We start from the raw sequence: 12,923 nt of genomic DNA on the forward strand, positions 1-12,923 counted from the left end.
TTCTTCTCATGAGGTGGCCAAAGTATTGGAGCCTCAGCTTCACGATCTGTCCTTCCAGTGAGCACTCAGGGCTGATTTCCTTCAGAATGGATAGGTTTGATCTTCTAGCAGTCCATGGGACTCTCAAGAGTCTCCTCCAGCACCATAATTCAAAAGCATCAATTCTTCGGCGATCAGCCTTCTTCATGGTCCAGCTCTCACTTCCATACATCACTACTGGGAATGTGGGCTTCCTAGATGCATCCAACTGGTGACTCTCATTTTCATTTTCAAATCAGGGCAGACATCAAATAAAAGTCAGATTCTGTTCATTCATGCCAAGCAGAAGAGAATTCTTGCCCTACTTGGCATCTGGTTTGGTCACTGTGAGAACAGGATGCTAGACTGCAGGCCTTTCTTATGCTTAAAAAAAACCAGATGTAGACTTCAGTTATAACATGGAGATGAAGCTGAAAGTCCAGGATCCAAATCCAGCCACCAAAACATTCCATTTGGCTTCCAGCAAAGCTCTGCATGACCCAAAGGCTCACGCACTATTTGAAAGCTTTATACCTCACCCTTGCTTGCAAACATAAACTAAGCATTGGCTTATCAAACCTAAGAATGTTATGTAATCAACATACAAAACAAGGGTCCGTATAGCAAGCAAAACTGTATTTAAAGAAAAAAGATAAAACATCCACAGCAAGGAAAACAAAATCTAGACACTATGCCTGGACAAATAAGAAAGTGTTAGTCTCTATCTCCAAAACAAATTTTAAAAAAATGTTGGGGAAAATGTTCCACGATCGGGGAATTATTTTGGAAAAGTCCATCCATGGTTGCCATCCATTCTTTCTATGTCAGGTTTAGGGAACCTGCTGTTAGGGATATGGGTGAGATTCGATTCAGTCAGTTCAGTTCACAGTACAAAGCGAACCTATCAAATTCATATTTTCCAAAGCAATGTCAAGCCAAAACACAGCCCTTCTTTGAAATTTGCACTTCTCCCAGTTTTGCAGTGCAGTTGTCCAGCCAAGACAGCTCACATCTTTTGCAGGGGTCGAATGGCACTTACCGGTATATGCAAAAGTACAAGCCTGTCCCCTCAGGAGCAGTCTTACCCAGAGCCGGAAAACCAGGCAGGTCTTACCTACTCCCTCTAAGCAATGTATAGAGCTTTTGTGCTCTTAGACTTGGTTAACAGGCTCTGAGTATGTGTCAGGCTCTCAAAATCTTGCAGGGCTGTCCAAGTTCCTATGAGATCTCTCCCATCCAGAACCCATGCAAGAGCTTCCCACAGCCTGGTAAACTAGTTTCAGAACTTAAAAGTTATTTCCATGCCAGGAAGACCCTGTGCAAAAAGAGCTTTTTAGCTCTCCACCTTCCATGCATCTAATTTGTGTGATTTCAGCCAGCCTTCAACCACGTAAAATTAAAATTGCACATGTTAAGCAAGCAGGAGTTGAGAGTTACCTGTATGTACAAAAATTCATATACAGTAGTGGGGCAAATTGGGGATTAAAATGCATGTACTTGTGAAAATACATGTACTTGGCATGCTTTGGTCCATAGGGTTACGAAGAGTCAGACAGGACTAAACAACTAAACAACAACAACTTATGAAAATGACATATAAAAATACAGTACATTATATTAGGGGAAATTGCATTGCAAAAATGTGTAAGGCAAAGTTGCATGCAAACATTATATTGTGCTAAAAAGCTGATGAGTTTTTATGGGGGCTTTAAAAAAAGAATTTCAAATTGATGAGGAAATGCGGAGAACTGAGCTTATGACTGGAAGAATGAGAAACAGAGGAAACTGCAGTTGACAGATTTGCCAGTCCCTATCTGTGGCTCTCTAGATGTTGCTGGACTCCAACTCCCATCAGATCCAACCAGCAGGGTCAATGGTCAGGGGTGGTATGAGTGGTAGTACAGCAACATCTGGAGAGTCGCAGCTTTGCTCCCTCCTTCTTATAGGTCCTTACCCTCCCTGAATGTGCCATGTCCTTTTCTAGAGCCATTTAAGCTCCTGTGACCATTACCACTCCTTGTGGCAATAAATTAAGTGAATTAATTATGCAGGAACTTCTGTTAAGCAGGGGAAGTAAACAAACAAACAAAACACTGGAAATGCCCAAGTGTTTGGGTGCTCTGGAGGAGCTCTTTGTATTTGACCATCTGTGCTGGCCAAATGCTCTCAGCATTTACCCTTTATATAAAATGGAAATGGAAATAAGAACCTATATTTCCCTGTTCCGAACCAGCAAATTGCTCCCTTGCTCCCTTGCTTGCTTGCATTATTGTGTGTTTGTTCTTGAGCACAAAAGCTGCTCCTAAGAACCAGAAGTCATCAGCTCTAAACCTCCATCATCCAGGCCAAGTCACCTGGGAATATAATATGGGTCAAGCCAGTTGTTGGTGCCAGATGTATACACATTTTCATCAAAGAATTAACGGTGCCCTTTAAAACTGCTTAAAGGCTGGCATGATGTTGCTTTTTGATATAAAAAGAAACAGAAATAGGCCTCCCCCAATTTTCTTTTTTCTTTTTTTGTCTTGGGCCAATGTTTTGGAGCATCTTTTGGAGATAGCTTTTGCTCAAAATAGCTTCTTTTTCTAAAGTGACATTTTATAAACATTTAATATTGCATACAGTAATGTCTTTGTGTACAACACTCTAAAAGCATTTATTCCCTACTGTAATTAAGACAGTTCAGCCGCAATTGTTCAAGCAATATCCCCCCCCCCCATCTCCAAGATTACACATCTTTCAAGGAAATGCTCCAGAGTTAGCTTCAGGATTTTGCAAGACACGTGGCAAGCAAAGAATTCTCTTGCTTTCCTTTCAACCTTCCCAGGTGACTAGTCCTTTTGAAGTGATGACTGGTCTTGGCAGCCCAGCAAATGTTGAATGGTACTACTATCCTCTGGAGTTGCCCATTAATATCCTCAGTGTCTAAGCTATATAGGGGAGGGTTATAGCTCAGAGATAGAATCCATGCTTTGCATGCAGAAGGTCCTGGGTTCAATCCCTAGTGTCTCCATGTCAGGCTGGGAGGATTTTTTTTTTTCTGAAACCCTGGAGAGCCACTAATAGTCAGTATAGACAAAACTGAGCTAGGTGTGTCGGTGGTCTGACTTTTCATAAAGCAGCTTCCTATGTTCCTATCATAATTCACACTTACTGGATTCATTCTTAAACCAGTTGCCCCTGTATTTTCATGGTAATTCCAGAACAACCTAAATTTCTTCTTTTAAATTATTTGACTTTAATTTGTGTAGCGCCTTTCTATATTACTGCACACAAGGCGGTTTACAAGCTGAAGAAACAACAAAATAGACACTAAAGATCATATACCTAATAACAATCTGATCCAATACAAAAAAGCCATAATAAAAACAGCTTTAAAATAAACAACATATAAAGTAAAGCAATGTTCAATAATCCATTAGAATATAAAAGTAAACTGTAAAATTAAATGTCAGCAAATAATAATTAAATGGTTAACAATTACAATAAAGATTTAATAAATTATAATCAATAAAAATAATGGCAAGTCACAATTCATAAAATACCACAAAACATGCAAAACCATGTAAAAGGATCAAACTGCGAAACAAGGACAGCTTCTAGGAATGGCCCAAGATTTTCCACCACCTGAGGGTGATGATTCAAATAGTAACACAGACACATCAGCACTGCTTACCTTATGAAAAAAGTATTCTGTCCACCTTGCATACAAAAGGTGCTTGGTTTAATTCCTGGCATCTCCTGATTGAGATGGGAACAATTCCTGCCTGAAACCCTGAAAATCTGCTGCCCAAACGTGACCTGTTTGGGCCAGTGGTATAACTCTGTGTAAGGCGGCTTCCTGTGCTTAATGCAGGGGTAGGCAACCTAAGGCCCATGGGCCGGGTGCGGCCCAATCGCCTTCTCAATCCGGCCCGCAGATGGTCCAGGAATCAGCATGTTTTTACATGAGTAGAATGTGTCCTTTTATTCAAAATGCATCTCTGGGTTATTTGTGGGGCCTGCCTAGATTCTTTTTTTTACATGAGTAGAATGTGTGCTTTTATTTAAAATGCATCTCTGGGCTATTTGTGGGGCATAGGAATTTATTCGTGATTTGTTTGTTTTTTCAAAATATAGTCCAGCCCACGGCTGGAAAAGGTTGCTGACCCCTGGCTTAATGTGATTTATTTATTTATTTATTTATTCATTCATTTATTTATTGCAAATATTTCTATCCTGCTGTCCTGTTCAAAAAACAAACAAACAAACAAAAACCAACTTGAGGCACTGCAACCAATTTGGAAAATGATAACGTCACAGAAAAGAGAGAAGCAATCAAAAAGTTTGAAGTCAGGAGCACAGGAGCTATAAACAGAATTCCACATTCTCATTCCCATACCTAGACCTATTGGGTAGTTTCCCAGTGTTGCTCCTATCCAGAGTAGGTCCGTTGAAAATAATGGGCATGACTCACTTTGGTTACCTATTTCATTTTAACTGAAAAGTTACAGGCAACCTTATTGGCCATATACAGAAGAGGTCCATGCAAATCCCTGGTATTTTATGGCCTTGGCTTTTCCAGTTCGGTCCTCTTTCTGCTGTCATGTAGACACCGTTACCCATATTTTAAACCCCCTCCTCTAAAGCATAAAAACAAATGAACAAATGAACTGTTGAATTGCATACATACATGAAACATCCCAGCGTACACAGACACCTTCCTGCTTTCATGTCAGAACCCTCACTGGATAACTACCATGATGTTCTGTTAAATCAGCAGAACCTGTTTCCACATAATGGGCTTAAAATAGGGCCAAATGCATGCTTAATGACAGGTCTGTTTTTCTGACTTTTCCTCATGGGAGGCCCCCTACCTTCTCTGCTCCAAGGCTTCCTCCGCCTCGCATCTCTGGTTTGGCACTTCGTAATTTTGCACCTACCTACACTAATCTTTCATACCAAGTTCTTATTATGAACTTAAATAAGTATTTATTAACCCACACATTTCCTCCCACTCTGTGCTTCTCATGGTTGTGATGTATTGATAATAATAAAGTGACAGTCTGGTTAAATTTGACACTCAGGGAATCTAATGTGGAAGGATCTCAGAGATTCTACTGAACACCTCTGTGCACATGTCAACAGCCTCCATGCAGTTGGCTCAAGTCAGTGTGAAAAGGTTGCTGGACCTTAGGCCAAGCCAGACTCCTGTCCCTCCTTTGGAGGTGAATAATTTAATGCAACGATAGGGAACTGGATTTGGTCACCAGACCAATCCTTCTCTCCCCCACCCCCTGCAGGGCTGCCCAACTCTGTCACCTGACAATCACAATGACATCAGATGACCATTTTCACCCACATGGCTTCGAATTAAGCTGTGTTGGTGCAACCCCCAATGATTAGCTACATTTAGGAGCTTGCAAACCCCATTTTGGCCCCATGATGTCTACTACTGACCACACCTGCTATGTTATCAGGTGTAGGACAGGTGGACATTTGTCCAAAATGACCTTCTGGGCAAAATGAGGATTGGTGGACCATAAGGCTCATGGACCAGATATTTGTAGAGCAGAAGGTCCTAGATTCGGTTCGTTCTGTCTCTAGTAAAAAGATCAGGTAGTAGATATTTATAGTCTCAGGCAACATGGAAGGCTTTAAAAGAGGATTAGATAAATTCATGAAGAATAAGACTTATCAAGCAACATTTGACCTACAGTCTGCAGGGACATCACCTGCTCACCAGAAATTCTCAAATATTTTAAGACCCTGAGATTAAATCTGCAGGCTCCTTTAGTACCCTTAGGTGCTGCTCATCAAGCCAGGAGATTTGAATTCATTTAAAGTAACTACCAGGTGTTCTCTTACCACCTCTTTTCCTATCTTGGGTTGCTGCTCCCTCCTTCCTTTGTTTATTCTGTTATCACCAAGTTGGACACAGCTTTCCTTTTGGGTCAGAGGCAGAATGGGTGTTGAGCAGTTCCACCTTCTTTCTGTCACCCAACAATATTTCTCTGTCTTCTCCATGCAGAGGACCCACTACTTGCTTGTTCTCCTCTTGCTTCAAACATCGCAAAGGAACCCTTTTTTATTATTTTTACCCTTCTTGCAAGTCTGAGCTGATTTATTAGTGCTTTTTGCTCACATGACCTTCTCCCTGCAACTGTTGGCTCTTCATGTATATATACTCTTCCTTCATTTGTGTATACTCTTTCCCCTTTCTTCCATTTCTTATACATGCCATTCTTAAATCTTAGCTCATTTGTAAGCTTCTTATGCAGCCACACCAGTCACTTTAAATGCTTCCCACTTTTCTCTCCTGTTGCAATTGTCTGCATTTGTGCCTTCAATTTTTCACCTTTAAGAAACCCTCATCTATCTTGGACTCACTTCTTTTGAGTATTTCTGACCATGGGATCTCAACCCAGTAGTTCCTTCAGCTTATTGAAATTGGCCTTCTTAAAGTCCAAAATGCACGTCCAACTACACTCAGCTTTCCACCTTTCCCTTGTCTCTGGATCATGAAACCCAAAAGGACATGATCACTTCCTCCCAAGGTTCCCTTCGTCAATCAGTTCTTCCCAGGTGAGATTATGTTAGTGCATGAGCACCAACACTTAGGGTTCCTTTTCTCTGTCTCAGCAGAGTTCCTCAGAAAGTCTTCCTGCATCTTCACAGCAGCAGCATTCCTGCCCTCTCTTGGTGAATTTCTGTGACAGGAATAACCACATCACCCATCCAGTTCTTCTCTAAAGTCTTTATTATTTACATTACAAGTTGCATAATACTGCCGGTCTAAATATAAAATAAGAAACAGAACTATATACACTACTCCTTTCAGCCATCCAGCCAGAGAGACAGGCTCACAGCCTTTCACACATTCTGGCAGCCACACTGACTGCCTCACACTTAACTATATTTCTCCAGAATGCCCAAAGACACCTGTTGCTGGGGAGAATTCTTGTTGCTAAGCAGATGTTTTAGGAGTGCCTCAGGGACGTGCTTCAAGGCTCATTTCAAGTTTATTTTGGCAATGCGCCAACAGATGATCCCCTTGTTGCTTCTTCCACCTTTTGGGAAATTGCCAGTGAGGCAATTCAGGAATTTTCTGGAGCTTACATTATTGAAAGAGTGAGTTCGAATTCCTGCGGATATCATGGTAGCTGAAGTCCTCCATGACTATTAGATCTCTCCTTTTGTAATGCTTGGTAACCTGCTCTAGGAATGCATCATCCAAGTCTTCAGTCTGGCTTGGAGGGCTATAGTAGACACTCACAGTAGGGTCATTTCCCCCTCTCCTACATTTTTTTATCCATTTACCCATTGGCCTGCTCCAGCTGGCTCTTCCTGTGTCCCTATGTATATTGAACTGGTGCTTCCTCAAGAATGAATTCTGATAAACAGTTTGTATATTGACAATCTCAGGCAAATTGTGTAAATATCCTAAAACTCAAGAGATGCAAAGTGAATGCTGAGGCTCAGCTAAATCATTATTGTAGTGAATGCCCCCAGAGTATGCGTGTTTGGAGGGGAGGGGATATATCTATTATTGAACATTCCCAAAATTCATCTGGGATTGTCAGTATTCACAAGTGAGTACCAATGCTCATTGTACATGGCCATCAAGGCTTTAGTAGAATATTGCATTCTCTCTTGATTTACAGTCTTAACCAAAGGCCCTACAGAAGTCAGTGATATCTGTGAACTCTTGAATCACACATTACCTTACTCCCGTGGATGAAAGTTAACATGTGAACCTTCTCTTAGAATAGTGAAGAAATAAGTAGCATTGCATGCCAAATGCCATACTTCACTTCTCTGGATACTAGGGTTCTGGTTTTCAGCTTTGTTCCGTTCTGTTCACCGTGGTTTGGCATTCATGTTAGGATAATTATCCCTGCTACAAAACGTGTTTGATTTGCATTACTTTTTAATTTGAAATAAGAATGTGCTTAGAAGCTGCAATCCTTTGCAAACTTATATTAATAAGTCCCATTAAACTCAGTGGGGCTCACTTCTGAGTAGACATGCCTGGGATGGCATACCATGTATCTTATTGGTTAGTGATACAGTGAGATGAAGCACATTTTATTTTCCTTTATGAGAATATATTTCAGAGGAAGGCTCTTTGCTTAGTTTGTTTGGGGACTGAATGCAGGCAACAATTTCACCAAGTGGTAGTTTGCTACAGTGAGATCAAACTGTGCTTCAGTTGCCTGCAGTGATTGGCTAGGGAATTGCATTTGCAGTTGCTAGGGAAAGATCAAAGTTCACCAATAGAGTATCTATTTTGTATATAGAAACTCCCACAGTCAGTTCTCAGCACCTGCAGATAAGACTGGGAGATTCCTCTATGTGAAACCCTAGAAAGCTACTCCCAATCAGGGTAGACAATACAGTGCAGACAATGGTTTGAATCAGTATAAGGCCACTTTCTGTGTTCTTGAAACCAGTACAACTGCCTGATTTTTCCAACCCTGTATTGCAAAAATAAATGCTGTATCAGAGAGAAGTGTATAGCACTCTGATACATCTTCTGCTATTATTGATGCAGGTTGCATAGGTGCAATGCTTGGTGGACTGATTGTGGTTTAAACAGTGCTACAGAATTGTGTGCACGCATAGAAGAGACCTGTGTGCACTCCCATATGTGCCTTTGACATTTCTGCTGTAGCCCCAGTGGCATCTAAACAGACCAGTGAAAACCTATCTTGACATCTCAGAATTTCCAGTGGATAAGGGGAAAAGAAAGAGAAGTCCTTGCAAGTTATTATTTTGCCAACATGCCTTGACAGACCTTGAACTATTTGACAGTATTCTGACAATATCTGAGTACTAGGGCTTGTAAAAAGAAGAAGCAAAAGCAAGATTCAAGCACTTTCCCAGATAATTATTTGCTCAGGAAAAACAAGCACACTTCTTTTTTAACAAATGACTTGATGTCGATCATTTGCCCAATTATCTCTCTCCAAGAGCCAAACAGAGGCAGACAATAAAGGGCCAGGAAAGAAAAGACATGTGATGGAAGACACAGAACAATTTCATTAGCAAATTGAGTCCAAGTGACAGGCATGAGGTTCAAGCACAAATATCAGACTTGGACAGGTGATTTTTCCTCCAACTTTGAAGAAGGGGTGCAAGATGGAGTTACCACATATTTTTTGATATTCCTTTCTTCTTCTTTATGAGATTATCAATATGTGACATTTTTAAGGCATACCTGTAAACATTAGTGAAACATTAGTCAATAAACAAATAAAGGTAATGCATTGATGGAACAAGTATGTATTGAGAAATAGGTGCATTAATGCAATAGATTGGTGAATGCATTAAGCAGATTAATCAGCAAGGTAAAGTGCTGTTGTATTCAGGTCCTGCTTTTGGGCTTCCTATAGGCATCTGGTTGTCACTGTGAGAGCTGAATGCTGGACAAAATGTGATCTTTTTATGTGAACTCATGAGAGACCTGGGATTGGCTGCAGTTCCCTGGCAGAAATTAACTCATCAAAATTGCATGCAATTTAAAAATGGAAAGGGGTGGAGTACAATTCCAGCATCCACAAGATATTCACATGTCAAAATTCTGAGGATCAACATGAAAGCTTCTGTGTGTGCCAGGACAAATGTCAAGGACCATTGGGCACCTACCAAGGGCCAGCGGTGATCACCAGAGCAGCCTAGGCCCTGTTGCGGCCGCTCTTGCCATTTCCACCTGCTCTGAGGAAGAGCATCAGCCAGTGATGGGAGTGAGCCAAAGTAACAGCAGCTTCCATTGCCTCCTTACTCCTTTTATCTCTCATCAGTGGTGGAGATTGGACAAAATACCAAGTGACAATTGCAAGAAGAAGGACCCATTGAGAGCATTTTGCAACCTGGAACCAACATTACGTTGCCTTCTGATTCACTCTTCCTGTAGTTGTTCTCCCCCTCCCCCTCCTGGAAAACTTGCTGCTGAAAATGTAAGGAACTGCATACCGAAGAGGAAACCAAGGGTGTCCAACTGTTGTGTCTGGAAGTACTTGGGCTGAATCTAAGCCATATTCCCAACTGGCTTCATACACATCCTGGAACCCAGAGCTGAATATTGATAGGGCTACGAGGAGAAAAGGGAACACCTAGCTTAATAGGCAAACAACCACCATTTTAATTCACTGATCCCTGAAGACATGTTGAGTGAAGCTCATGCGCTCAACGTATTTGCATTTCTATAATGAGTTTGGTCTGGTTTTGTTGCAAGAAGCTCCCATGTATTTCATGAAGATCTTGGACCACTGCAGCTAAGCGCATCTACCTCAGAATGGATTGAGCTTCTGTATAGGAGAAGATGTCAAGCGTGCAGAAGTCCTTGGACAACCCAAGACTCAGAAACTCATGGGGAAGGCTTCATAAAAGGGGGAATAAAGCTGCAAAAAAGAAAGGGCAAGAGATTGATTAGGACGTTTATCACAATGCAAGTAAATTAAATCCCATAAGTGTTTTCACTTTACTCCCTGGATCTCAGAGCAGCTTTCATGTGGCTTCCCAGTGGTGTCCTACTAAGACAGTATACAAATCCAAAGCTGCTTCAGCTGTAGAACTTCATCAAGTATCTCCAGACCATCTCTAAGCAAACTGTTCAAGAGGGGAAAGTTGGAGGCAGATTGTGGAACTCATTGGAGAAAAGCCCCCTCCCCCCAAAATCTCATTTAGGAAGCAGTCATAACTGCCCAAGTAGCCCAGAGGGTCTTTTACAGAGATTGGCAGCCAGAGTGGAAGGTGAGGGGCAGACTTATTGATACAGTACTCTGACCTGGAGCTGGCACAGCAATAGGTCCAAAGCCAACACATGATGGCAGCAGCACTGGCTTGGGATCCAGGCTAGCTCAACCCCAACTTACCCTTGGAACATCCTATTTTCAGGCTTTCAACTGCCTGCTGCCTGGTGAATCTCTGCCAGCACATCTGCTAGCAGAAGGGGAATCTCTGCACCTTTTGAACAATGCTGGCATCACTCCACAGGTGACAGGAGGATGTCAGAGGTCAGTGTTGCTGCTAGATGGACAACACTGCTGCCCAAAGACCCAGCCCAGAGCAAAGGAAAGGATTTATCTGCCAGTATCGATCTCTCCACCAACATTGAACAGCTCATTTGATGTGCTGTGCAATCACTGAGTACAACCCATAGTTAAGCATTTCTCAGTCCCTTTGATTTCATTCTCCCATTAAGCATAGCTGCCAAGTTATCCCTTTTTTAAGGGATTTCCCCTTATGCTGAATAGGCTTCCTCGCGAGAAAAGGGAAAACTTGGCAGCTATGCCATTAAGACAACTGGGTTCTAAGTATTTGCCTGGATCATGTCCAGTACCATGGTTATGAATTAATGAAGATCCCTGGCAGCAGGGTTGATTTCCTAATCGGACAACTTGTGCATTGTTGCATTAGCACCTATAATATTGTTGGTGTAGAATTTAATATGTGTGGGCTACATTTATAAGAGATACAAGATATAAAGAGGCACCTGTCAAGCCAGATGCTGCCATTGGACATAGATAGCAACATTTTCACAGAGGTGAATGCAAAGATATGCAAAAATAACTTCATCAAATTGCACACACATATTGCTGTTTTCCTTATTATGTATTTTAACTGAGCAGAATGCACCATCTCATGTGGGGGAGGGGTAAATTCCACTGAAAATGGCAGGAAAACTGCATTAAATTCCATCAAGGGAACAGCAGGGATCAAAGGCTAAATGTGCACACTTGAAAGCAACTAAATAAGAAGGGTTTTCAATTGCTCAGAAGGAAACTAATTACAGAAACAAAATAATATATTAATGGAAAATGGAAAAGAATGCTGTGATGTGATGCTGTGTTGCTACAGTTCCTAACTCATCAATGAGATTTAACACTTCAGCTAATTTTCATAGGTTATGAAAGAGGCAGCTGAAAATTGCTCCCAACTCCTGATAGGGGAAAAAAGTGTGTTTTTATATTGGGATTACAACTCAGCCGACTGAGGAGTGTTGTTTAAGAGACTGAATACTGATGAATGTCTGCACTTAACTTGCATCTTTGAAAAACACACTTCAGGAAACGGACATGAATATGTTACCCTTGGCCAACATCTGCCTGGATTGGGTCTATTGTCAGTATGAATTGCAACATAAAGAAATATCTGTTTTATAAATCCACAAAGCTGGCTCATGCCATCTAACATCAGCCTAATATTTTCAGCAAGGAGTGGAGATGAACGTTCAGATAATCTCTCCAGAATGAAGCGAAGCACGATCCATTGGGATGAATGGGGTGGATGAGGCACCACCATCCTCAGCCTGCCCTCAGCCAGCTTCCACCTGCTGACTTCCATACTTAAAACCTGCCCAGGAGCTGGAAGTGACTGCCTTCTCATCCCTTCCCTCTCTACATCATGGTAAGCAGCAGTGACACAACCAACCAGAAGCGAGGTGAGCACTGCCACCCAACCATGCCATCTTCTGCAATCGACAGCGATGCTTGACAGTCCACTGAGGACCTCTCTTTTTTGCTGCTTTTCTGGGACTGCAAAATAAAGGAGAGCTTTACAGGGCAAGGCTGGCTGAATGCATTTGGCTTGGTGGGACACATATTCTGCAAAAGAATACCTTAAAACATTCATTTAGCTTCAGCAGGCATCAACATCCTGAGAGATGAATGGGAGAATCGTTGCTTTAATTTTCACACACTTCTATGGATTTGAAACTGCACTTCAAAAGAGATGAAAATGTTTGCCCATTGTACAAGAGTCCTCAACGCCTTAATGAGAGAAAGAATATCTAAATGCACTGTTTGGAAACATATTTGGAAAAAAGAAATTTCAGGAGCACTTAACACCAAGGATACAGCCTCTCCCCAATTAAATCTCACTGCTATGGCAAATGGAATTGCACAGATGTGTCACTATGTACA

At 41.6% G+C, this 12,923-nt stretch overlaps 1 protein-coding gene across 2 annotated transcripts in view; it reads left to right on the forward strand.

The window, feature by feature from the left end:
- The window catches only part of GRIA3 (glutamate ionotropic receptor AMPA type subunit 3), a 191,337-nt gene that overhangs the window by 158,577 nt on the left and 19,837 nt on the right, over positions 1 to 12,923 (forward strand). The gene's annotated exons all lie outside the window — the stretch shown is intronic.

The sequence above is a fragment of the Zootoca vivipara genome, chromosome Z2 (assembly GCF_965207765.1).
Source record: "Zootoca vivipara chromosome Z2, rZooViv2.hap1.1, whole genome shotgun sequence".
Taxonomy (NCBI): Eukaryota; Metazoa; Chordata; class Lepidosauria; order Squamata; family Lacertidae; genus Zootoca; species Zootoca vivipara.